The following is a 26,962-nucleotide window of genomic DNA, read 5'->3' as shown; positions in this document are numbered from 1 at the left end:
ATTCAGAGGAGCTCAGTTTGTCACTGAGATGCCTGGCTTCCCCTCTGTCACTAATTCTACAAGATACATTTCTCATGGTGTTCGGAGACCACTAAAGCTCCTTAAAGCCCTACAATCGCATGTAATAACAATTCAGTTTTACCTTTCCAAATTTATAGGATACTGTGACTGAATTACGCAGCTTTTTCAGGTTGAATTCCTCATAAATTCCCGCTCTGGGTAAAACAGCGTGCCCCTCTCCCCCATTTCTTTACAGCTCAGAAGTCATAGTCCATTACCGCAGCAGGGTCCACTCTCTCTAGTGAAAGGGAGCTCTCTTGAAAGTTTCCCTTAGGGGCCTGGGTTTTAGATATGCCCCTCTGCTTGTGAGCCAGGCCGCTGATTAGCGTCTGTGTTGTGGCAGAGTGATTATGCATGTTGTGAATAAACACGCTTGTGTACGCATGTGTGCTGTCACAGCAATGAGTAGCATCCAATAAATACTGGGTTAAGAGCATGCCAGCGTCTTCGTAACAGCTGGCACAGCTGAAAACCTCGCCTGCCTTATTAACACTCCACTTATCTGGAATCTGCTCACTGAGCAGAAACAACTTCATAAATTTTTGCAGCTTCCATTCCGCTTCGCCATTGCTCATTACCGTTGACCTCATCCTCCTGCATAGAGAGGACGGGCCTCCCACGGTCCTGCCGGATCCATGCCCCTTGCCTCTGCCCATCAATATCAGAGGCAGAGTCCGGGTTAATGCTTGTTGCTGCTACCAGGACTGAGAAAGAATCATGGTAATTTTTTTATTGTTTTGCCTTTATGCCAGGGAAAGTGACATTTCCAAAGCCCTTTCTTCCTCTTGTCTGCCTGTAATCTCTTCTTCCCGAGGAAGATTAAAATAGAGAGGTCTGTGGCTTCTTCCAAGTGGGAGGAAATGAAAGAGGCAGGTGGCAATTTGGTTGTCCAAGAAAATATTCTAATTTCCTCTCAGGGTCTTTCAGAGACTAGTCAATTGTGCTCACGATGTATGTCAGTTTCTCACTTAATCATTCTGATCTAGTTCCCCAGCCTTTTAACCTTTCTCCCCTTTGCCCTGGTTCTTTTATTCCACGCTGCATTTGCAGCTGTTGCATTAGCCACAGTTCACAGTGCATAGCATCTGCTTAAATATGTTTCCAGGCCAGGTGCCATTTCTTACTGGTCTTTGTCGTGGAAGGAACTTCACCTTTCTTTCTCCGGTACGCAGTTGCCCTTCCCCACCAGTAATGTTATCTTCAGGACTCTTGATTGAAAATGAGTTTTTCCTGCTGTCTGTGTTCCCTCTTGAAGGGTCCTGCAGCCAGGGTCCTGGGTCTCTGAACCCCTGGGGACAGTGAGGCTGTCCTGAATGCAGAGGCACTTCGCACAGAAGCTTCATTAAAAATCACATCACGGATTTGCTTTTATTTTTTCCCCCTCCCTGACTTGATCAAAACAAAACAAGAAGAGGTAGGGAGAGAAGAGGGAGGAGAGGTAGGAGTGAGGTGCTTAATGGAGACACTCAGTTTGAATATTTAATATGCTGATTTTTATTGAATAAAAGGTGAAAAAGTGGTTTTTGTTTGTTGCTTGCCTGTCAAACCATGGCAAACAAGCATTCTTTTCCCTGACTGAAGCTTTTTATTACTGTATGGATTCTGGACTGTAATTATGCTCTATATCTGAGCTGCATTATACACACAATTACAATTCCCCAGCTGAACTATTTATTTATTACCAGGGGAGATATTCGTTAAGTTTCCTGGGAGAATCTTTTTGGCAATGCTTCTCGCCGTCTCACCCTTCGTAAAGACGGACTGTCCAGGAAAAGCCCCTTGATCTGAGTTCCTAGCTTCCCTGGTGACAGTTGGAATGAACTTTAAAGCAATACTTATTCAGGTTGTTGGAGAAAGATACCAGAGAAATTTTAGGGCTATAAATGTTTAAGAATGTTTGTACTGTTTTCAGAGCTTTCATGGAAAGGACTTTTCATTCTAGCTGTTATCATCTTATGATAGTTGATTTGCAATCAGTTTGGAAAAGAGCTTCTTCTAGGTACAGCCTGCCTGCCTCACAGTTCATAAAAAGGAATCCATAGCTGTGTCCATGTTAATGAATAGTTGCTGAGGGTCGTACTCTTGGAGGAACACTGTTCTGGGCAACGGGACACACAGGTGAAGGAAGCCCAGGCAGATAATGAAGTAAGCAAATAAGTAATTAAGGTAATTCTAGATATTGATGGTTACTATAAAAACATAAAACAGAATATGTGATAGAGAACTCGTGAGGATGAGAATGAGATAAGGCGAGGAGGCAGTATCCTTGTGCAGAGACTGAAGCAAGGATTTCAGGTTGCTTGTGGAGTGAGCCAGGGGATTTCCGGGGCAAAGGAAGCAGGGAGTAGGTGAGTTCTAGGGCAGGACAATGAGTGACGGCCCCCAGTGAAGGGAACAGAGCAAACAGAAGATCAGGATGGGAAGATTGCTCATGTATTCCCTGAAAGCTACGTGAAGATTTGGGGGTTTTAGTCTGACTTCAGTGTGATGACACTGGAGATCATTTTATAGGACAGTAGTCAGAGGGGCTTTTCCTCCTGGGCCTACATACAGGCACAATGATAGAGAAGGCCAATCAGCAGGAGGAGGAATTGAACGGAGCGCCTGGGAGCCCCCTCCCTTCAGCTGTTGGCCTCATGAGCATCCCTCTTCATCATCAGATGTGTTCTGGTGCCAGTTTGGGCCTTGCCCATTTTCAAGGGTAGCTTTTTAATCTTCCATTGATTCTCTGAACCTCAAAATTAGCTCTAACACATATCTTTTGGTTGAAGCAAAGGACACAAACCAAGCAAGGAGGCACCTGGTACCTTCTGTCATTGCACAGGGGCTGGCCAGGTGAGACGTGGAGATCTCTCTCAGTCTCCACCATCAACCTTGCAATTAGTGACGTAATATCCCAGAGGCTGGCTGTAGTGTGCCCGGTAGTATTGTTTTCTGACTTAGTCCTTTCCTATGTCTTTACTGGCATTTGGTGGAATACTAGAAAAAGCAATAATTCATTTTAAATCTTAAGTTTCAATTTGAGCTGCACTGAGGAATCATATTAGCCATAAAACTGTTAATGTTTACTTTTTTCTATGCTTTATTGGTTCAAATTGTCCCACATGAAGTTTTGGTTTACTTCCCAAGTTTATCTTACCTAATTTACATATTTAACTATTAGATCATTGAGGAATTTTAGATATCTCCAAGCAGAGGTAATTCTGTAGGGGCTAGAGAGGAAAACATAATCAGAAATCAGACTTTTTTCTTCTCTTTTCTCTGACCAACTTTTATGTAGGACTTATTCCTTCTGTAGATGTCAGCACTCAAACAATTAAAGCTTGCATCCTAATAATTTCCTAATGCTTTTATATCTTTATATTTTTATAAAAATGTGTCCAGATGGTTCCAGGATATTTCTTTTCATCACTGTGGCCAAAAGACTGAATGTTTAATTGTGAAGATTTGCTACTGCAATCATTTTGCTTCTAGATAGCTAATCTTTTTTTTTACTTTCAGTCTAATAATTCTTCTCAGTTTTTAGCTCTCAAACTGATAATAACCTTTTAGAAATATAATTTCTTTGTAGGAGTTCAACTCTCCTGGTTAGGAGTTTTATTTTTTTATTTGATATTTTTCTCCAATATTTGCTTTCATGACATACATTTGTACATGGATTCTCAAAGTTTCCTCTTAAATTTTCATTTTTAGTGTGGTTTGTTAACAAAAGCAACCCACAAAGTCCAAAGACAAATGATCCATGAATCCTTGGTGCTCTAAATATCTTTTCTGTTACAGATTATGTCTTTAGTCAAATTTGCATCAAAATGATAGGTGAGAAGGAAAAGGTGGATGTAATTAGCCATAGGTCTGTTCTTCCTATGAAGGTCATAACATTAATGAGGATCTTTGCAGTGTTGTAGAGACAAGTAGGGCTCTTGTGCTGGTATTTTATACTCCCTTAGCACCCTCATTTTGAGGGTTGAATTTTTATTTATTTATTTTTTAACCAAAAGAAATTGATTTGCTCAAAAACCCTAAACCATAAAGGAATTGAAAGCTATGTAAAGATAGCTAGACCAGCAGCAAAGCAGTCTGTATCAGTGGGCAGGGGCAGGTAAGTAGACAGGCGTTCCCTTAGCACAGGTTAATACATGCTGTTAAAATGGGTTAAGGAAAGATACATTCTGTGGTTAGAATGGGGTGTGATTCCTGAACGACAGGGTTCTCAGTAAGATCTGAAGGAAAAAATAAGTCTTAGCCAAGCATACACAGAGCAGGACTTTCTAGGCAGAGAAAAGTATTTACCTGCCAAGACCTGCAGGTGAGTACATGGTGCATCTTAGCACCACTGTGACTATAGCATGGTCCAATGAGGAGAGTTACAAAGTCCACTAATATACAAGACACTATCATCATGTGATGAATTGTACACCTTACTGCTTCTTCTCCAGTGATCATTCTGCATAAGGAACCTGATTTTTCTCATTACTTTGATGTAAAAACTATTTTCTTGACAAATTTGTGACTAGATTGTCATCGAATTTCAAGATTTTTTTTTTTTTTTTTTGCCTTCTCCTGAACTGGAAGGGTGATGTGATATCACATTCACGAGTGTTTTAGTTCATATTACAAAGGGACTTTGCAGATGTCATTATGGTTACTTTCAGTTGACTTTGAGTTTATTAAAAGTGATATTCTTTTGAGAATCTCATGAATTGTATATAAGCAAAAAAGATTGTCAGCAGGTCATGTAAAGAGAATTCAAAGTGATTTCAACTGTGGGAAGGATTCAGCTCACCACTGATGTCAGAAAGGTGGGGGTTCCTCTGTATCAAGGAATAGAAGGAAGTCTCTAGAAGCTGAGAACAGACCCTGGATAATGTCCAGCAAAGAAATTTGATCTTTCATCTTATAATATCAAGGAACTGACTTCTGCCAACAAACTGAATCAGTGTTTCATCTTGAATTTCTCTGATAGCCCAGTATGGCTGACATCTTGAATTAACTGGTGAGAATTTAAGCAGAGAATCCAGTTGAGCCTACCCAGATCCTGAGCAATAGAACTGTGAAAAATGAGTGGGTAATTTGTGGTAATTTGTTAGGAGGTGATAAAAAGCTAGTAAAAATGCATGTTAAATTTTTGGAGATTTGGCATTGCATGAACCTGACTTTAAGTCCTAAGTTTTCCATTCACCACTTTTATAATTATAGGAAAGTTACTTCTTGGAAGCTCAGATTCCTATCCTCAAGGAGGAGCAGAAAGAGAAATACCATTTGTTTTATAGAAGGAGTGGGGATATTTAAGATATGTATGGAAAATTCTTACCTTACAATAAGTGTGAAATAAATGTTAGTTATTTCTGTTATTACTTCTGATATTGCCATTTCTGTTGTAGAAAGCACCTAGCAAGTATGCAACACATAGTAGGTGCTTACCAGTGTGAGTGCCACTCAGCTTTCTTTCATGTTAGTTCTTTGGCAATCCCCAGTGCCACTAACTGCATTCTTCCCGTCTATCTCCTACACTTTGTGAATATTGATTTTGAGACTGGGAGGGAAACATTTATCACTCTTAATTGCAATAAAATCATTACAATTGTGTTAAACATTCAACTAGAAATTAAGTTCCACTGCATAATGCAAAGACAACTATTAATCTGTGCCTGTAGCCAAACCAGGAAAAGTGATGTGGATAAAATGGATGTGATGTATTAATAACATCATGATGCTAGGAAAGGAATTTCGATCTGAGCAAAATAGTCATACTTCATAGGCAAGACTTTGTGTCTCAAAATGGAGAATCAGCAGATAAATTCCTGCAGCAAAATGGAAAAGTAGAAAGAAAACTTAAAAATAAAAACTAAAGGAGGCATTTAATTTCCAAGTAATTATTAACACTGTCTGTGGAAGATAAAGTCACAACACTAACCTATAAAGATTCATGTTCATTCTCATCCAAATTAGCGTGAAAACTGATTGGTTGACTTCTGCCCTGCTCCTTGGTTCCTGACCAACTATTGTCTCAGCCCGGAGACTGGGAGGCAAGACTCTTAGCCAGGGTTGCTGGAAGGTTTTACAGGGCATGAATTTGGATATATTTTCAGAGACAAAATTCAAAACTTAGGTAAAATGATGAAGACTTACTCTAAGTGATAAAGGAAATAACACCAATTATAATTTTTTGAACAGATGATAAATACCAAAATCCTCATAAAAGCTGGAAAAATAGATCTTCCTCGTCATCATTAATTTACTGCCTGCTACAACTGGATAGTACTCCTCCCCTACATATTTGGTTACATACTCTTGGATCATTTCAATTTGATTTCCTATAGAGAAAATCCAGTTTTCCTCCATATTGTCTTCACAAAGTTCTGTTTATAATTGGGTAAAAAAAATAATTATCCTATTAAGAACTTTGTTTTGGGAAGGCTGAATCCCATGACCAACTCTGCAGGATCTCACTGGGGAGCCTCTACCTGTCCGAAGGCAAACATTGGAAACTCCAGTTCTTTGGCTCTTTCTTTGCATGGCTGTAGCTGCAGCATCTGGTCTTGATCCTTAGGGACTCAATAACCCATTCTACCAATACTTCTCTTCTGGGTTTCAAAGAGCATTATCTCCTTTGCATCCTTATTAGGGCAAAGATGGTATTGTCCACTTGCTTGTTAAAGCAATTCTTAGACAAATTTTACAGAGAGCTAGGTGGATGTGGAGGCACACTGAAGTGACACTCGAGGAAACCAAGAGGTGACCTCCAGACCGAGGTAGAACTCCAGGTAAGGTTATTGCTTTGTCTTTCTGTCGCTGGAGCAGGACCTACCAGCCTTATCAGTGGTCATTCAAGTGAAGTGTCCTGAGGCTTTAACTTTATTAGCTGCATGGTATCTATCTCTTCTCTGGATTCATCCTCAACCTACCTTTCCAGTTTCCTAAATTTGCTAATAGTTGTTCTAGGAAGGTTTCTATATCTTTCCTACTTCTGGCCCTGAGGCATTCCAGTATGTCTACCTAGAATGCCTTTTCTGCTGAGATCCGTTAAGCATAGCTCAAGTGCTGTATCCCCGTGAGGTCTTTTTGATTCGATTTACCAGATAAGGACTACATCTAAACCCATGAATGAATGCATGTAAGCATTTCTGCATGCCTCGTGCCCAACATCATACTTACAATATGCAAATTAAATGTTTGCTTAACTAGTTCATATCTCATTTGCTAAACGAAGGAAAGTAGAGCATCTATGTCAGAGAAAACAGAATGTTCAGACTGATGTTTTGTATCTCATTGATTCTAAGATACACATACATAGGTAATTTAATATCTCTGAATTTTTTACAGTTAACATATTATAAACTACATTTATTTTGCTTTGTCTTTCTCAGCAGTACATAGACAATGGTGTATTTTCTAATAAATTATGTGCGTCATTCAGGGAAATGTGGTTGATATCTTCATATGAATAAATCTTTCATTATTAAAGAAATGAACATCATAATTTTTAATGTTTCAAACTGATTTTTCAACTCATTAATTCAAGTCCATTGGTAAAGTCTTACTCTGGATTCACGGAATTGGAGGTGTGAAGAAAGAGGAAAACGATTCCACCACCGTCCAGTCTAGAGCATGCTGAAGAACCATTCTGTTGTTTGCCCTTGAGTATCTTTTCCTCCTTCCCACTTCTGCAAACTCTGCCTTTGACGCTGAGGCCTTGTGTTCTCCTGTCTCCTCTCTTCATCCTCCTCAGCGACTATTGTGGGAAGTTCAGTGTTCTTAGAGTGGGTTCCTCCCTGAGCATATTTGATTTGTCCAGATTGTAGGTGCATTGAGGATGTTCTTTCCAGGGGAACTGTGCGTTGTGACAATCAGAAAGCGTTGTACCAGTTAGCATTTTGAGTCTCAGTCTTGTAAGGTGTAAAATTTGTGACTCTTTGGTGATCACATTCTGCCCTGGAAACTGAAAAGTAGAGGAACCTCTCTGTGGGTAGAGAGACTACGGATGGGTCAATACACAACAGCGTTGGATTCTGTCCGTGTTTCTACGTAGGGCTTTGTAGAGGTAGAAAACAGGATGATCTCTTTCCTGCATAATGTACAGGGGCATTCTAGCATCCCTGTAACAACAGATTAGCAAGAGCAAAACATCACAAATTCACTTGAGCATAGGTTTATGTGACATAAGATCTTTCAGATCGAAGACCAAAGGACTTGAGGCTATTTTATACTTAGTTTTGATGCATCATGACCTCCATGTAGAAATAGGATTGGATAAAAAAAATGTAAGCTAATGGAAATATATTATGTGGGGCTGGGGATTTAGCTCAGCAGCATAAGTGCCTGCCTTGAGTTAGATCATGAGTTCGATCCCTGGTACTGATAAAAATGAAAAAGACAAAAAAAAAAAAAAAAAAAAGGAAAGAAAGAAAGAAAAAAAGAAATATATTATGTAAGGAAATACAGCAAGGGTTGCCTGTTCAAAACCTTCTTGGCATCTCTATGCAGCATTCCTTACTCCAGGGTGTGAGGCAAGAACTTCTTTAGAAATAGGGATCTAATGATTTGCTATTAGGGTAGATCACAGAATTTCTTTATGGCCGGCTCTAAGGCAGGGAAAGATTAGAATAATATTTTGAGCTTTATAGTTTGCTTTGAGGAAAATGGATTCTGTTTTCCATGACCTACCCTGGGGAAGAGAAATTACAATTTCTATGGCTTGCTGAAAAAGGGGAACCACAGACAGGAGGACAAGAGAAGATCAGAGAGGAATGTGCTTCTGAGGCTACTTGTGAGGCCTTCGCTGTCAACATTTCTGAGCTTCAGCCATTTAATAAGGTAACTGCAACCTATGGTAAATCCTCCCTTAGCCTAATTTCCTTGTAATTGCAACCAATTGACACCAGTAAGTTCAAGTGACGTATTTGGCCCTTCCAGAATGGGGACTTCAGTGTTATTGTTTTCTATGCTAGTTTAAAGAGAGTCTATTTCATTTCCTGTTAGATAAGCTTTCTCAGTAATGACTAATTCATCCTCTAAACCTTCTTTACACAGGATAGGTATCTCAAGTTTATCAAATTAAGTCTATTTCCTTGGTTCATTTGAAAGTGAAAAGAAATTGTTAAAACAAGAAACTTACAGTAGCAAGCTAGAATTTGTAACTTTGAGATTATATTTTTTTTGTGCGGGAAGTTGTGCTGCATGCATTTTGTGCTTGCTGCTGCAAGCCTCACAACCACCTTGTTAAAGGAAAAACTATCTCTTTTTCCTGATAAGGAAACTGAGGCTTAAGGAGATTAATTTATCCAAAGTTACCCATCTCAGTTAGTAGCACAGTTAGCATTCAAACTTCAGAAATAATTGTGTTATAATTAAGGGATATAGCAATGCTCAGGCCTGCTTTGGTGAAAGAAAAAATATCTTAGAAGAGCTCAATAGTTTTTCTTTGAAATTCTGTGACACAAAACTGAAAAATGGTCTCAGCAAAATGGCACATTAAAAAATAAAGTTACCCCTTAGAATCACCCATTTCTCTGGGTAAAATATCCTCGAGATAAGAAAGAAACTGCTAGTCCCAGAATAGACCCATCTGTTATCTTGGGTGCCCTGGACAAGATTTTCGTGGAAGACATCCTTCTCATCCCTGTGAGACATTGCTGAGCAGAATTTTTAGATTTGTTAATCACTCTCAAGATGCTAAGTGTTGAGAAAACCAGCTAAAAAGAGGCAGCTACCCAGTTAAGAACATGAACACACATATGTTTTATAAAAAAAAAAAAAAGAAAGAAAAGAAAAGAAAAGAAAACTTCTGATTCTCCTTTCCCTTAAGAAGAACACACTGAAGAAGTGAAGTGTAGTTAGGGTTAGGCAGGGAAAATAGTGTAATAATAGAAAGTTTAGGTTGGTAATTTTTAATATCATCCTTTAAATCATTCTAGACTCTAATAATGGTCATTGTTTTGAGGTGCTCATGTTGTAGTCCAGGTCTCCAGAAGCAGACCCTAAGATAAAGGGTTGTGTCAAATATTTTATTAAGCTAACAATTCCAGGACAAGATGAAAAGAGGATAGGGTAGCACCCAGGGAGCTTAGGTGCCCAGTCTATATCCAGAATTAGTCTTACAGTCAAGTGAACTGGGCAATTATATTCAAGCCACTTACTCATTGGCACACTAGCTTCACAAGTCTTGAGACCCTTTCTGCTTAGCTGAAACACTCCAGCAATTGGTCTGCACATACTCCTTAGAAATGCACACCATACTCTAGCCAGAGTGAGATAATTTTCTCCACATTATAGGGGAAAAGGTTCTCTAGAGATTAAGTAACATTGTCTAAGGTTGCGTCACTAGAAAGTGCAGATTTGGTATTTGACCTTGGGTTTTTTTGCTGCTAAAACCCACGTCCTTTCTTCTGTAGCTCACATTGTTTCTCTGGAGGTAGTTTCTGCTAACTCACAATGCAAACCCTCAACCAAATTTCTATTCATCCATCAATATCTTCTGAGCACCTGCTGTGTACCCCATGTTCTGTTTGGCATCACAGATGTAAAGATGAACAAGATTTAATGCTGCCCCTGGGAGTCTGCTCTCTTACAGGACACAGAACTAAAATTGTAACATGAAAAATGCCACAATAAATTCATGAATTAAGTATTTTAAGGTCATGTAAGAAGGAATAACTAATATTGCTGAGGAGCAGATACAAAGGAGAAACAAGGCTTTAAAGAAAAATTGTTATATCAGTCAATCTTTTGTAAGTTAGAAGGATCCAAGTCAAATGGGCACTGTTAGAACTTTCCAGGAGACAATTTACAATAGAGATGTAAAAGGGTGGCTCAAATTTTGGTAATTATGCCACTTTTATATGTGTGTGAGTATAGTTAGGTTTATAACTGCTTAAGTGGCGTTCATTTCAATATCTTTACCAAGCCAATTAAAGCTTGCATCCTAGAAAAATGATGAATAAAATCCTGACTGATGCTTCAGCCATTAAATATTTTTATTCTAAAATTAAGTGTGGTTAAAGATGCATTTGACTTTATTAAAAGCCTTGTTGCAGTGTACTGCTTGAAGATCTAGCTTCTTGGTTGGAAGTGGTAAATATGTAAAATTCACATGTGCAGATTCCCAACTAATCTCATTCAAATGCTTATTTAATTATGAAATTAGCTTTTGGGATACACATACAAGTAAATAAAACAGTCTGATTTTTGTTCTTTCCCATTAAATACTTTAGGCTTAAATACCATAAATGTACCCAGCTAGAGTTAAAATTTAAGACATCCTTATGAAATGGAAATTGCTGACAATAGCTTACCAAAGACTGGCTATAACCACCCTGTCCAGATTGCCATTTATATTAATTTCTGGAAGATTTTATAATTTATTCCAGTGTCACTTTGGAATTATGGAGTCAAAATTGTATGATTTATGATGGTGTATACAGTTGTCATGGTGGTGTATACAGTTGTCATGATGGTTTATACAGTTGTCTTGAGCATACTGTGGTAGATCATATGATTCAGCCTCAGAGCCATGTGCCTCCACTGTGTTGAACACAGCTATGGTCCTATGACTTGTCTGGGCCTTCACGGTGAGTCATACATGTCACTTTCAGGCAGAAGCTGGAAGGTAGCTTGACACATTTGTTTGTCTGTAACTTCTGCCATGAATCACAGCAGTGTTCCAGATGAGAATTGTTCTGTTAGTCTGAGATTGGGAGCAGCAATCTGGTCATTCTTTGATATACAAATAGCTTAAACAACAAGTATTATCACAGCATAATGGCCTAGCTTGGTTAATACAGACATAAAAAAGTACAAATACATGTACCACATCATATAGCATTCTGAGTTTTCCATAGCTTACACATAAAGAAGTTGAAAACCTCTTAACATATTATGGTTAAGAAAATTGTTTCTGTCGTGGAATATCTTTATCTTTATCTGTATCTGTGTCTGCATCTACGTCTGCATCTGTCTGCATCTGTATCTGTATCTGTGTTTGTATCTATCTGTATCTTTTTTATATCTTGATTTATTGATCTTCTTCTATATCCTCTGTCCATTTTGCTTAGTGGTGGTCTAACTACTTGAGTGGTCACTCATGAGCCTTGATACTAACTTCATATCAATTTCATAGAACACTAACATAACATTTTCGTTGTTATAGCTCCCAGTTAATACTTTAATCAGGTTCCTTTCCACCTGCTTTTTCAGCCCCAGTTTAAATCCGGTTTTATTTTTGCAGAAGTTTCCTGCCTCGGTTTTTGTTTTGTTTTCTTGTCTTCAAAAGCTCCATAAACTGAGTGGTCTCAACCAAACACTTACTTCTCTAGCAATATTTTCCTCTGTATCTGTGTGGTATTGTGTCTTCTTTATTTTTCTGTGTTTGGTGACATAAAGCCATACTGTTGAGGAAGAGAATCAGCCTTCTTCTTTGGATTGGAAGAAAGACTTCTATGTTACATTTGCAGTGGTCAGAAGTGTAGGAGCCACTTTGCCTCCTGGATAAACTCTCCCGCGGTGCTATCCTCTCGGGGCTCTGAGTATGCTACTTTCTCCTGCTTACTGTCTGACAAGTTATACAACAGGCCTAATAGAAACACTTCTGAAGTCATTCAAAGGAATCAGCATCCTTTAGCAAATACAGCAGCTGCCACTTTTCAGATTTTTCTATCCTCAACTTTTGATTGCCTTCAAAGTTTAAAGCCTTATGAAGATTTGGTAAAATGAGTGTCCCCATTTCTCTAAAGCATCAGTTCAGAAAAGAGTGCTTTGAAAGAGTCTTCAGAGTTTGGGATCCACTTCTTTTCCCTCACTGTACAGGCATGTGTGACAAGGGCACAATGAGTCCCTGCAAGAGAATCTTCACTAAACTGATTTTGATTAAGTGTTGAATGGTGTGGATTGAGGATATTGTTAGTCGCTACAAATGCACCCTAGGAAACATGAAAAGCAGGCATGAGCTTCAGGTTTTAATACTAATTATAGGCATCTGTTTCCCAGGTGTGAGGTGTTTATCAGTGAAAAGAAGACAGTAAAGCAGAGAAGTAGCAACCTATGGCACTGAGGAGCCAATGAATGATTGAGTGGATTTGGGAAGGAGAACAAAATAAGGGAGATAAAATAGGACATTATGATGAAATACAAGGTCCTTGGAGAACAGCTCCAGCTTGCTGCAGTATATTGGGCTGGAAATAACGTAAATGCCATGTGTTGCTTGATTTTTTATTCAAGTTCTTTTTTCTTCTTACCCTTTTTCATCCCCCTTCTTTTTTTGTCCAGGGCTGTATAACAGTTTTGCCTTTGAAAAATGTACTTTTCTGCAATTTATGAGCCCCAGAATGGCTGATAATTCTATGCACTTAATCTGTGCATTGCTAAGTCTATCTCTTTAATATTCATATTTAGTACTTACAACGAACCCCCAAAACAGGAAGTACAAATCTCTTTCTTTTTTTCCTCAAACTAAAGCAGACAGAAGTGGCTTTGTTTGACATATATCAAAGTAGTGCTTGATTTGAGCAGAGGTTAAACACCTGAACATTTCCTCAGTTTTTCCAAAGTGTTTTTTCTAATGTCAGAAAATACAATATGGTGGTGACAGCATGCGATTTGGGATCTAGAAATGGAGGTTCTAAGTCCTTGTTCTGACTCCTCGTAGCTGCATGAGTTAGTCTTTTCAGTCCTTAATTTCGTTCCCAGCAAAATAAAGATTCACTACGATCACCCTTAAGATTTCTACCAGTGGTATTATTGCAAAACTCATGATTCAGTTTATTTCTCTAAATTTTTTTTGGTATTAACTATATGTCGGACGCTAAAGATAAGACAGATGTAAGACGTCGTGTTCTCAAATAACTCATAGTGGAGAAATACAACCAAAATAAATGTCCCAGACACTGAGTTACTGAGGAAGAGAGCTGATGAACGCTATCCACATGTGCTAGGGAAGATCTATTTGCAAAAATGAAACTGGAGCCTGATTTTGAGGGTGAAGAGCCTCTGTGGGTGGCATACAGAGACCTTTTGCATTATTATGCATTCAGTAGTCTCCTCCGGAGGTTTCTTGGTCTTCCGAGCTCTGCCATTCGCTTCCCTGCAGTATACAGTACGTGCGCGCATGCGTGTGTCTGTGTACTGGGTGGAGCCATTCACTGTCTTCTGAATTACTTCAGACTGAAGATGCTTCGATTTTTTTTTGCTTTAAACAAACTTTGCCTTAACCTTCTCCTTCACTTTTGCCTACCAGGCCCATCTTTCCCCTCCTTTCATCTGCAAACATCCCTAATGCAAATAGCAAAGACAACAAATGCAAAGACAACTTTTACTGAAGGTTTGAGGACAGCGGAGGACAATTATAGCTCGAGACAGGGGAGGCCTTTAGAGAGTTTTCATGGAAAAGTAGATCACAGGGGTCACTATTTATTGTAGGACCTTGCTTCTCATCATTCTTCCTGAGAACCTCCCTGGTAAGTCCTCAAGTTTCTAGGAGTTTGTTAAAAGAATTCAACATTTTTCTCATTCTCACCTGGCTCTGCCTCAGCAGAGTTTCTTTACCAAAAGCAACTATTTAAGACTGATAAGTGTCTTCCTTAACTAATCAGTATTTCCATTTGTGTGTGCTGTAGCACATTTGTCTCTCCAATTTACTGGTTAAGATGCGAATCTAAAGTAATCTTTACTTATTCCAGATAGATTTTTTTTCTCCTCTTAAAATGTTGCAAAGAGGTAGTTTATGATTACTGTAGTAGCTGCTTTCCCCCATTGTGGAAAAACCTACATTGTTTCTATGTTATTGTTTCATTGGCTGTGACCTATATTCCTAAATTCACCTCATGGCCCACTATGGCACAAGGACTCCAGCTGTTACATCTGCATTCCAAGATGAGAGGATGACAGATAAAGCAGGCACTGAGTAAGTAACAAAGAATTTTCTCTTACAAAAGTTGTACAGAAACCACCAACCTATTGGCTAGAATTAGTCATTCCTATCTCTTTAGCCAGAAGTCAGCCCCGTGGTCACATGCATTCACATAGTTAGAAAGGTGGATGCGGAATGCAATTCTTATTCCCACCGTGTGCCCAACTAAAGCATGAGCCTTTTATACCATACCCTGGTATGAAAAGAAAGAAGCATTCAACTAATCTAGTCTAATCTAATCTAATTGAATCACATTTTCTTTACTGTGTTGGAGAAGAGGAAATGAAGGCTCTCTGTAGCTTTTAGGTTGCTCACGGTGACTTCAATCCTATCAATGTGGTCCTTTTTAAATCCTTCAAAATTTCTCCCAACTTCTCTTAAAACAAGGGCTTCAAATATAAGCCAAGGATGTGAGGGAGATCTGGCTGTGACACCTGTCACCCCATTGATCGCCAGGGTTGACTCAGCTGATCAGGCTGGTGAGGTGAGTGTCCCCCTGCTCTGCACCACTCCATGTCCTGAAGCCATGTGCTTGGTCCAAGGGCATAACCACCCTGGATAGAGGAGGACTGTTTTCTTGATCAAGGGAATACAGTTAGCTGTGCTTCCCTGCTAGAACCTCCAAATAAGCTCTCAAATACAGGGCTACAGTTTTTTAAAAAGCATCCAACAAATCCTTAATCAGTTGCCAAATACCCTTTTCTGTAACCATACTTGGGATTAGAGTCTGGTTTCACAAGGAACCTGAAGCAGTCAACTGTTTGTCATTTTGACAGTATAATCTTTTCTTCTGTTGTTATTTTGTGTTGTATGCTTCTTATAACGTTTGAAGTCTTTCTCTTGTATTCTCTTTTTGGATTTCATTTTGTACTGTTTCCCTTCAAGCCCTTTTTAATGAGAGTATTAAATCTGACCAAGGGCTAGATTATAAGGGGCCCAACTGAGTATAACAACAGCATCAATAAGGTTATTCTGCAAAAGCTTGTAGGATATATTTGGTATTTGCCTCGATATAATCATTTGTTTATTATGTTATTCACCAAGGAAATGCATTTTTAATGAGCACATTTTGTGCTTGAATTGAACACAGTAGCTGAAAGCATCTGCAAATTAAGAAGTCAAGGCAGGCATGGCTCTTAATCTCATAGAATACACTTTCCAGCATGTGATTGATAAAAACAAAGAAAAATCAATTACATGATTCTTTTAACAGAACCCCTTAACAAAATGGAAAATAAAAGCATTGTGAGAGAGGAGTAGAGGTAGAGGTTCGGTTAGGGAGGGATTCCTGGCATTGCCTATTCTCATCAGTTGACATTGAAGAAGGCTGAAACGGTTCAGGAAACCAAACCCACCCAGAACTTCTTAGGAGCAATCCAGGAGAGGGAATAGGAAATGCATACGCCTGGACTTGGGAAGTAACTTGGCATGGTGAAGGGGCTGAACACAGAACAGTGTGGATGGTGTGCTGAGAGCTTCCGTTGGCTCTACTGTAATGCTTGCTTTTAAAATGAGACTTTTTCCTAACCAGATTGATAAGAACAGCTTCAGTATAATGTGGATTTTTGCTTGTACTTACATGTGACTTTTTCTGAAAAGGACAATAGTTGATACAGAAAACTGTGCCCCACTAAGCTAGGAATGTAATAGATGCAGGCATGCATCCTGTCCCTCAGATAGCCGCCACCTACTTTGTGTACTCTGCCTGTGAGTCACACTCACCCACCCATCCATTGTTACAACTTTCTAATTTCAGCTAACCTTTTCCTGTCTTCATAATTGACAAACTACAACCCTTCCGGCACAACTTGTGTAGCAAACTTGAAGATTTTCCAAACTTAAGGACCATGATTGTGTATCTTTATATTCTTTAACCATTTAAAGAGTTAAACTGTGCAAATGTTTATATGGGGTCCCTATCTTTTTAAAATTTGGTACTCATGAATATTTTGGGTATTTTTCTGCTAGCTTCATTCTTCCCATCAGCTTTGTGATTTTTATTGCATGATATTGCACAGCACAATGGTGTTTTAGGAATGTGTCAGTTGCATTATAGCAGAACTGACCAGGGTTACCAGGGAAGAATGAATGTAGGCAGGCACTGGATCCTCAGATGCAGCCTTATACACTGTGAAATAACATGTATTATCTTCCTGGCTGTAATGTGAGACTCCCAGAAGGTTTTAGGAAAAGAAGCAATATGATGTGATCTGGTGGTGATGTGTTTTATAGGAAGAGCTAAAGACTGAGCCAGTGAGACTAGCTGAAAATTACTGTAATGGTACACGTGAAAGACTACATGGATTTAGACTAGGGTGAATGGACCAAGGTTGGAAAGGGGTGTATAGAAGTAAGCTACTGTTTGGCTTTCTTGGATGACCTTCAGATCTTGCTGATGGGCTATTTCAGACAGTTAAGTTAGACCATCTGTGGCTCGAACCCCTACACTCTCCAGGTAACATGGCCCCATCTATGGCACTGTGCATCTGTGAGGGAATCTAGGTCATTCTGCCCCCTTCCCGCCTCAGGATTACCAGGCAATGCAAGATCACTTAAGAAATGACAGTGCCCTTGAAGGTATCTTTTGTAATCAAAAATGCTAATTTATTTTCACTAATTTCTCTTCCTTTCTTTTAAGATACCCTTAGGATTAATAAAATAAATTATAAGATACAATGACTGGAATCCTGGGATGCTTAAGGAATTAACTGAAACAAAACCCTCTGAAAACTCTGATATGCTTGCTGAGGGGCCCACGGAGCCAGATGCGTAAACCAGGTAGCATAACATTCATATCTAGAAATATGAGAATAATAGGAGGATTAATTTTCAGAGTCTGAGAGGGATTACTGGGTAGTAGGGGAAAATCAAAATGACTCTTAAAAGAACTAATCTTGTCAAACTAATCTAACTTTTTTCTACAACAGCATGAAAGTTATAATTTAGCTTGGTGCTTATTGTGCTTTTGATTAGGCATTTGAATGGCATTTTCCTCAAAAGTCTGAATAAAGTGATTTTGAACATTTTTTTCCCTCTGGAGTACCTGCATCAGAGGGAGGCCTAGCCTTGCATAGCTACTGATGAGTGCACTCACCAGGTGGGAGGGATTATCCCTGCATACACAGAAAGGCAACCACACTAGGGATCCTTTTCATAAGAGCAGGGCAGGCTAGCCTGAGTTATGAAAGTCTACAACTGTAGAATATCATTAAATTAATGAGGCATAGAGATGGAAGTCATGACCAGGTCCTATGGTGTACAAGTCTCTCTTACTTACTTTATTGAGTGTTGAAGTATGGGCCTAAATTGTCAGGATTATGAGGAACAGAAAGTCAGAGGTTGAAGACTCAGTTTCCCTTGAGTTTGGCTGATTGCCCTCTTTTCAAAGAAGCGAAAGCATGCCATGGAGAATGAGATGCCCAGAGCCTAGATTAGAATTTAGGATGATATTGGCAGACTTGTAAAGTAGGTTAGTCTGTTCTAGCTGCTATAACAAACTAACTTATGCTATATAATGTATAAATAACAGAAACTTATTGCTTTCAGTTGTGGAGGGGGAGAAGTCCAAGATGAAAATGCTTGCAGATTTGGTGCCTGGTGAGGGTAGGAGCCTCATAGGTGGTGGCCAGGACGTGTCCTTACCTGGCAAAAGGCAAAGTGGTTCTCTGGGACCTCTTCTGTAAAGGCACTGCTCCCATTCATGAAGATGGAGCCCTCAAGGCTTCCTGAAGGTCCTACCTTCTGATATCATCAGCTCAGTATGTGAAATTTAGGGTGATACTAATCAATTAAATCAGAGCATAAAGTAAACTTTACTCCCAATATACTTGAAATTAGTTAGTCATTAACAAAGATAGACAGAAGAGCAAGCTCTTAATCAGTAAGACTCAGTAATTAAATTAACTGTACAATAAGTGATACAGTAAAAGATTTTTAGCAATTAGTACCTTAAAACAGGGTCAAAGGAGAAAATACTCCTTTCATCCCATTTTATCCTCATCTTTTTCATGCTCTGAGGTTAAATGTGTATTTATAATTACAACACCTGGTTTACATCATCCTTAGCAATAATACGTAATCTTTAAAATAGATATGTTTTCATAAAAAGTAGAAATCTTTTGAGAAAACAAATATATAATAATGTCTTCAATTTATTGAACATATTATATATCCTGGGCCCCACTTTACCTATATCATATTTATTATCTAATTTAATCTTTATCCCTTTGATTTGAAAACATAGTCACTGAAGCTCAAAGAGGTCCATAACATACCCAAACACCCAGAGTTTAGAAAATTGCCAATCTTTAACGGCCACTAGTTTACTCATATACTATAAGAAAAAAAGAAAGGCCCTTTGTTTAATACTGTGAACAACTTTGGAAGTGGTGCATGTCTTTCATCCTTTCATTGAGGACAAGAAACATTCTCTACCTGGGTCTTATTTTTCCTTGAGAAAACAGATACTTGTGGCAGTTGTAATATTTTCAGCCTTTTTAAGAATGTGGTTTGGCCAGTGCAGTCCCAAATTTTTAGAGATCTGTTGTGTGGCTCAGAGGTGGTCTGAGCTGTGAAAATCTATACATGTAAGACTCCAGGACAGTTCTGGTCTTGGAAGAACCCAGTTCTTTTTTCTTCTTTATTTGTAGTTTTCAAGAATGACGAGTGTGGTAGGACATTGAGGGCCTTGTGGCACGGCCTGGGATCTGTTTAGATCCAAAACACTCACAGGATGACTTTGGAGTGGTAGCCTAATAAATCTTATTGTCCCTGGGGAGGAAACTCATGGAGGGTCATTTTCCAGGGTCCCTCAGCTACAGAGCAAGAGGAGCTTGTGTCTGGAGGTGTTCCTTCTTTCACGCCTCTCCACAAATCCGCTGCCTTCAACATTGGGGAGATAATTCTGCACTGCGTCGTTAACTTGAGCACTTGTGAACTGCTTTGTTCTGATTTTTAGGCTTCTCTTATCCCTGCTGTTGATCTGTGAGAGAAAAATCTGCTTCCTATGCCTGTGTGTGGGTGCACTGTCTCACTGGACGCAGACACACTGGTCGTCATTGTACATGAATCTGTTTCACACGTTTACGCAGTCCATGTCAGACCAGTTTCAGCAGCCAGCTTGCAACGTCTCCCTCCAACGTTCCAGTCCATCCCACCAAGCAGGACAGTGCTGGTCTGTGTCCTGGGCGGCTGCCACAGGAAAGCATGTGCTGCTGATTGTAATAGATTTTTTTTTTCTGCCAAAATTTAGTAGAAAAATGGGGACAATCACTTTTACTTTCTCAGCCATTTTGTTCTTTTGTTAGTGATAGAACTTGTTGGCCTTTAGGAACTATACAATCTTTCAAGTAGTTCTTGCAGTCATCTTTTCTTTTTTAATCTTAAAACTATATTGACTCCGAGTATTAGCTTTAAATATTACCACTCTGATGTTACCTCTGACAACCAGCTAACGTCAGAGTCCATGTTCTTAACCATTATTTTCTTTGCCTCTCCACCCTCTCCAGAGTGATTATGTATGTTTGTTAGCTTCGCTAAATTTTAGATTTTAGAACTGGGAGACCCAATGTTTACTCACTGACTATAAGTAAAAGTAAAATAGAAAATTATATGAATGTTTATGCTTTAAAACTTTAATGGAATTTATAATCATAGCTGCAGGTGCATGTATGTGTGTAGTCAGATGAGGAGGTTTTCTGTCTTTGCCTTTGCCAAGATAAATTGTGTGTGTGTGTGTGTGTGTGTGTGTGTGTGTGTGTGTATGAATTTGTAAACTGTTTGTCTGGAAAGACTTTGGCAAACAATAAATGTTCTTGTTTGTGAAAGTACAGTTAGAAAGAGTTGTTTCATTTGTTCACCTTGATAAGATCTTTCTAGCATTTTCTAAGTATTCATATGAAAGCGGGGAGGTATGTGTAATCTCAAAATTTGAGTTTTCTGGCTATGCTACCAACTATGGTTGTGATGTGTGATTTTAGGTCTATTAATTTACCATTGAAAGTAGTGTTACAATACCTCCAAGGTGACTTTGATCTTTAAACATCCATAGATTGTGAGAATAATTATAACTACCATAAAATATACAAAGAAAATCCTCTCTTTAAGAAACCTTAAAATAGTCATAATAGAAATATACTAAAGTTTAGTGATACTGTAAGAAAGAAGAATGTCACACAGACAATTTTGAAATGATGGCAGGTTAGAGAAGTAATACATTTTATTGCTTATGATTGGACTCAGAATTTAAGGGAGAATATCAAAGTGAGAGACTTAGAATTGCTTTATTTCTAAAGGGAATGGCTTGGGTCAGAGAGGTAAGATTCTGGACAAAGAAGGAAGAATTATGTGAATTGTAAGATACTCTGTGACTCTAACTTAAAACTTACATGCAGGGGTTTCTATTTTTTACTTATTCTTTTGTGCTCTGACTTCACCAGCAAGATAGATCTGATAGGAGATTACATACATGTGTATGCCATGTATGTACACAAAAACACACCATTTTGTATGTGTATATTTTAGTTTCCATTTTAATTTGAGTCCAAAGCAGGGAGAACACTGGTATTCCAGGTTGAAGACAGTTAGACAGAGAAAAAGAATTCTTTCTCAACTCTTCCTTTTTCTTCTACGTGAATCTTTACTAGATTGGAAAAGGCCCATCTGTGCAGGCATTGCTTTGCTCAGTCTACATATTCAAATGTTATCTAATTTCAGAAATACCCTCAGGTGCAAACTCAGAATTTTTAACCCTAAACTGGGCACTCTGTCACTTAGTCAAGTGGGCACATAAAACTCACTTCAGAAGGCCCAGTAGGAAAGATAGTGTGCTTGTGAGACTGCAGTGTTTGAAGCTGTGAGTGTGAAGTCAAAGGTGCAATGGGAGGATGCAGTGCAAACCAGAAGATTGGAGAGGCCAGGAACATGGGTCATCTGAGGACCACTGCAAAAAGGAACAACAGCCAGCCCAAGAGAGAATCCATGAGACCTATTACTGCTGGGGTGGAGCCCCCAAAGCCCATTGAATGTTTGTCTTCCACAGGTTATACTACATATTGAACATGGAACTATGGAACTTAATGTTTGCCCTGCTAGATTTTGGTCTTGCTTTGGTCCCATTCCTGCCTCACTTATTTCTACAGTTTGGAATGGGAATGTTTAATCTGTGCCATTTTTGTTAGAAGTGTTTAACTTTCTTTTCCAGCTAAAAGTTTGCCTTAAATTTCAAAGAAGTTAGACTTGGACATTTCAACAATGCTGAAGCTGTTAGGACTTTGGCAACTCTTAGAGACGGCAACTAAATGAATTTTGCATAAAAGGATGCATGAGAATCTTTTAGGGGGGGGTCAGTGTGAAATGTTATGTTTTTTATCTAGATGTGCCTCCAAGATTTCATGCACTCGTGGGAGGAGATTTTTGAAGGTGGCTGGATCTACAGTGTGCGAATATGTATTAAGAGTGTGTAATAACTAGATTGGTTTAGCATAGTTCTGGGTCCTAATAATGGGAAGTCTCACCCTAGGTATGGCTGGCACCAACCAGTAGGCTTATAATCTGAATAGAATATGAATTATAGAAAGCAGCCTGCTGCTGCAGCTGCCTCCTGCCTGCCATGCCATGGATTGTTTCTCCTCTGCCATGTCTTTCTACCATGACACCCTGCCTTTGAGCCAGTCAACTATGGACTGAATCCTCTACAAACTGTACTCAGTTGAAAAAAACTTTTTCTCCTTTAACTTATGGGTTTTGTGTGTTTTATTCCAGCAACAAGAGAAATAACTTGTTTATTATGTTTATTAAGGAGTTATTGAACAAATGATGGAAAGAAATTGTGACATGTACTCTAACATAGATTAGTTAGAGAAGAGTAAATGTAGAAGCTGGGTAGAGGTTGGTTTTTCTGCTTCATAGCAATTTGATTTCATTATCTCTTAAGGGAAAGAAAACTTTCAAAACTTCTCCTTTTACTGTTGCTTATTTGACTAGATGTGACATTCCAAAGTTGATATTCCTTAATAGCAGTGATTAACACATCTAAATACTTTTCTGATGACTTCTGGAGCATTTTTCTTTTGTTTGAAGTTTTATTACACCCTAGACGGGCAATTTTGAGGGAATAAGCAGGCAGTTTTTTATTCTTCCTGACGAAACATTCTTGTGTAAATCAATGATCCAGGGATGGCGGGGGGGGGGGTATCTTTCCTCCAAAGACAAGAAGCAATTCCAAATTCCAATTATTATAAAACACAATTTGAAATATAATTTATTTAAAAACTCTCGGAAGTCCCACACGAAACAAGGTGTACTCAAGATTTCCTTTGAAGTATGAATTTAGTTTAATTTGCTAGACCACACTTTTCCTTATGGATCCTTCAAGGAAAACTTCAGATCAATCCAGACCTTGTCACCATGCTTCAATTAAAATTTTTAATTAATAAAACTGTCTTAATTAGTCTGACAAAACTAGCAATGTGAACTTATCACCTAGCTATACCTCTGTGATGATCTTGAGTTTAAATTTCCATAAAGGACAGAGAGTAAGTAGAAAATTTCTGTTTTCTTAATCACATACCACATTCTCAGTTATAACATGTAATTGCCCCTGCTCACAACTTTATCCACCAATCTAGAGTGTGTTCTGGAGCTAGTTAAATTAACTTAGCTATCAAAATGCTAAACTTGATAGCTCATTTATCTTTCTGTCTCACAATTCGACATTACAATATAGTGGTGATTGATCTTGCATCTTCCAGGTACCATATAGTATAAAAACTAAGAGAAGATTAATTAAATGCTGTCTTACCTAGACAGGTTTTTAAATAAGTTTTAGATTTACACTATATATCAGCTGAAGCAGAAAGAGATTCTAAGACCAGGAGGTTTGTAACATCAACTGGATTTTTCTTTTATGTAGAATATATATGCAATGGTACTGATGACAATTATTATTCCTCCACAAGTGCTGAATACCAAAAAGAGACAGAAAGATCCTAAGAGTGTTCTCCCATTGTCCCCACTCCATTGCAGAGTAACACAATATACACACACACACACAAACATGCATGCACGCACACATACACGCACATGTGCACGTGCACGTACACACACACTGTGTGTAATGTTGCAGGAATATCCCTCAAGCACAGTTATCCTGGCTTATATTTTTTCTTCTCTTTCTCTCTTTTGTGGTCTTTTGAGATGGGGTCTCACTATGCAATTTGGGCTGGCCTTGAGCTCACTTTGTAGCCCAGGCTGGTCTCAAACCCATAAATGATCCTCCTGCCTCAGCCTCGGAGTTCTGGGATTATAGGCATGAGCCACTACACCTAGTTCATATTTTTTCTTTCAATTATGAAGTTTCAGAGATTTAAGTGAATATGGAAAAAAATGGTGAGAAAATGATGAGGTCTGAGACAGTGGGAAAACTTAGCTCACATTTACAGAATAATTTTTAACACTCGGTGATAGGTGTCTACAAAAAACAATAACTGTAGCAATCATTTAGTGGACTATTGTGTCACATGATTTGTTTACATCCTCTCTAGTATTTACAATAGTTTTAAAAGGTTAAATGTAACTATGCCCATTTTACAGATGAAGACACTGACTCACTGCAGTGTTAAGTTCTCAGGCATTGCCTACAGGTAAGATGTATACAGAACTGGGTTTTCCAGTATGGGATGACTCATGGGGCTCAAGGACCATGGCGAAATGTGCTTCCACCACCCTGCAGTGTAACAAGTGCAATGTCAGGCACATTGTGGAGAATTTTTGAAATCCAGAAAAATGCCTAATGCATTATAGGTTCTGCAAGCTTAAACTCTCTGTTTAGAAAAAATTGGTTCTTTCATGGGCTATGCCACGTCTCCAAATAAGTGTTTCCCTGAGCTGCTTTTCTCATTGCTGAGATAAAATAGTCACCACCTTAAGTTAAAGGAGGAAAGATTTATTTCAACTCACTCTGTTCACAGTTTTGCAGAGGTTTAGTCCACAGATGACTGACTCTAAGACAGGGTTGCCATTGGCAGAGGAGAAACAGTCTATTTCACAGCAGTAAGGTAGCAGCAGCAGCAGCAGTAGCAGCAAGCCTCTATTTTCTATTTATCTCATTCAGGCTGGAAACCTTTTCAGTGGTACCAACCACACCCAAATTGGGCCTTCCCCAAAGCTATGCTAAACCAGTGTAGTTACCACACACTCTTAATCCCTGCACCACACCCTTAATCCACACTCACACACTCTAGATCCAGTGACACTCAAAAAGCTGCACCTATGAGTGCGTAAGGCTTTGTGAGGAGGGGCATCCTGATACAAGATGTAACATTACACTCTGCCCCCAAGAATGTCATGTGCGTCCCTTTATACAAAATGCATTTAGTCCATCTCCAAGAGTTACCAAAGTTCTAACGGCTTCAGCATTGTTGGAAAGTCTATGTCCATAGACTCCTTTGAGATATCAGGCAAACTCTTAGCTGTGAGCCCCGTTAAATGAAAAGAATGTTAAGTACTTTCACATACAATGGCAAAAAAGTAAATATTCCCATTTTAAAAGGTAGAAATAGGAAGGTAGACAAGAATGAGGTGAAACAAGACCAAAATCTAGCAGGCAAACATTAAGTCTCACAGTTCCATATTCAGCACTTGGGGTCATCTGTGGCAAGACTGGAACTCTAACTTCTGGCTGTCATAGCTTCCATGGTTTCTCTCTTGTTCCTGCTCTGCTCTCTCCTTGCAGGTTCCTCTGACAATTTCATGTTCCTGGGTCTCCAACCTTCTCACTCACAACTTTACACACTGCCTTCCTGGAAGCACACCACCTGGCCTCTGAGGCCTTCTTCTTGGTGGAAGCCTTCTTGACTCCACAACTCTTAAATTCTGCATGTACCAAAACCAGCACCATATTTATGGACGATAAGAAATGCCACCAGCTGGAGCAGTAGACATACTTACCTCCTGGCTGTTGAGTGCCTGTATTGATGAACTCTATGAATCAAGAACTGAGGAAAAAATTTCCTAGGCTGCTGCTATTTTGGGACATGCTACTCTTGGGCTTTCTTCTCAAATCAAACCCTTTTACCTTTGCAGTTTTAAGACTGCAAAGAGTGGAGTTATGCTGATTTTTATGATACCTTCAGGCTATCTTTTCTATTTGTCCTTTTCCAAATTTTTTTTTGTAATCTCTATAGCAATTGATTCCCTTTTGTTCCATTTTTACAGTCCACAACTTTCCTTTCTGCCCAAATTAAAAAAATTTTTAAATCATCCTGTTGGACTGCATGCTCTTTATTTTCAAAGTATGGTTGACTAAAATCTCCCAATGGTAGCTATGCAACCACCTCAACATTAGGCTGCCTTGAAATTTCTTCTGCCAGAATAGTCTGCCATACTTAATCACAGTCTCACAGTGTCACAAAACATCTATGCAAGAGCAAAATGCAGACAAATTTTTTGCCAGAGTATGACATATATGAGTTGGAGTTCAACTGCTAATGGAATCTAGTTGCTAACTGAAAATTTCTGAACCTGATCTTTACCAGCTGCATTTCTGTTAAGCACTCTGGTCTTCTGAGCTCTGACTAAAATCTCCCATCAATTTCAGCTTGCAGCATTCCAGGGCTTCTTCAATTGGCATCTCTAAATCTGCCAAACTCTTTCCACTAGTCAGTTCTATGAGCTGCATGGCCTGGTAGTGTCACAGAAATGACCCTACTTCACTAATTCCCCAAAATTCTTAGCTTTCTTATTGCTGAAACAAAATATGAGAAATACAAAATTAAAAGATGAAAGATTTATTTCAGCTCACGGTTTGTAGGGATATCAGTCCATAGTCAGCTGGTTTCAAGCAGGGTGGCATGACAGAGGGGCATAGCAAAGAAGAAGCAGTCCATTGCAAGGCCAGGCAGGCAGCAACAGAACAAGCCTCTTTTTCCCTTTTCTGCCATCTAGGCCATAATCCTTTTGGGTAATGCAACCCACACCCAGGGTAGGCCTACCCATTACCTATAC

General features: G+C 39.0%; 1 long non-coding RNA gene across 1 annotated transcript in view; it reads left to right on the top strand.

Moving 5' to 3' along the window:
* Positions 1–628: 628 nt before the first annotated feature.
* The window catches only part of LOC134470582 (uncharacterized), a 101,814-nt gene continuing 75,480 nt past the window's right edge, over positions 629–26,962 (top strand). The window contains exon 1 of the long non-coding RNA XR_010039521.1: positions 629–780. This is a non-coding gene — a long non-coding RNA (uncharacterized LOC134470582). The remainder of the gene's footprint in view (positions 781–26,962) is intronic.

Source organism: Cavia porcellus, unplaced genomic scaffold (genome assembly GCF_034190915.1).
Source record: "Cavia porcellus strain 051 isolate PalLab524CR breed Dunkin Hartley unplaced genomic scaffold, mCavPor4.1 scaffold_15, whole genome shotgun sequence".
Taxonomy (NCBI): domain Eukaryota; kingdom Metazoa; phylum Chordata; class Mammalia; order Rodentia; family Caviidae; genus Cavia; species Cavia porcellus.
Note: the sequence above shows the minus strand (reverse complement) of the source record. Positions and strands in the feature narration are given on the sequence as shown.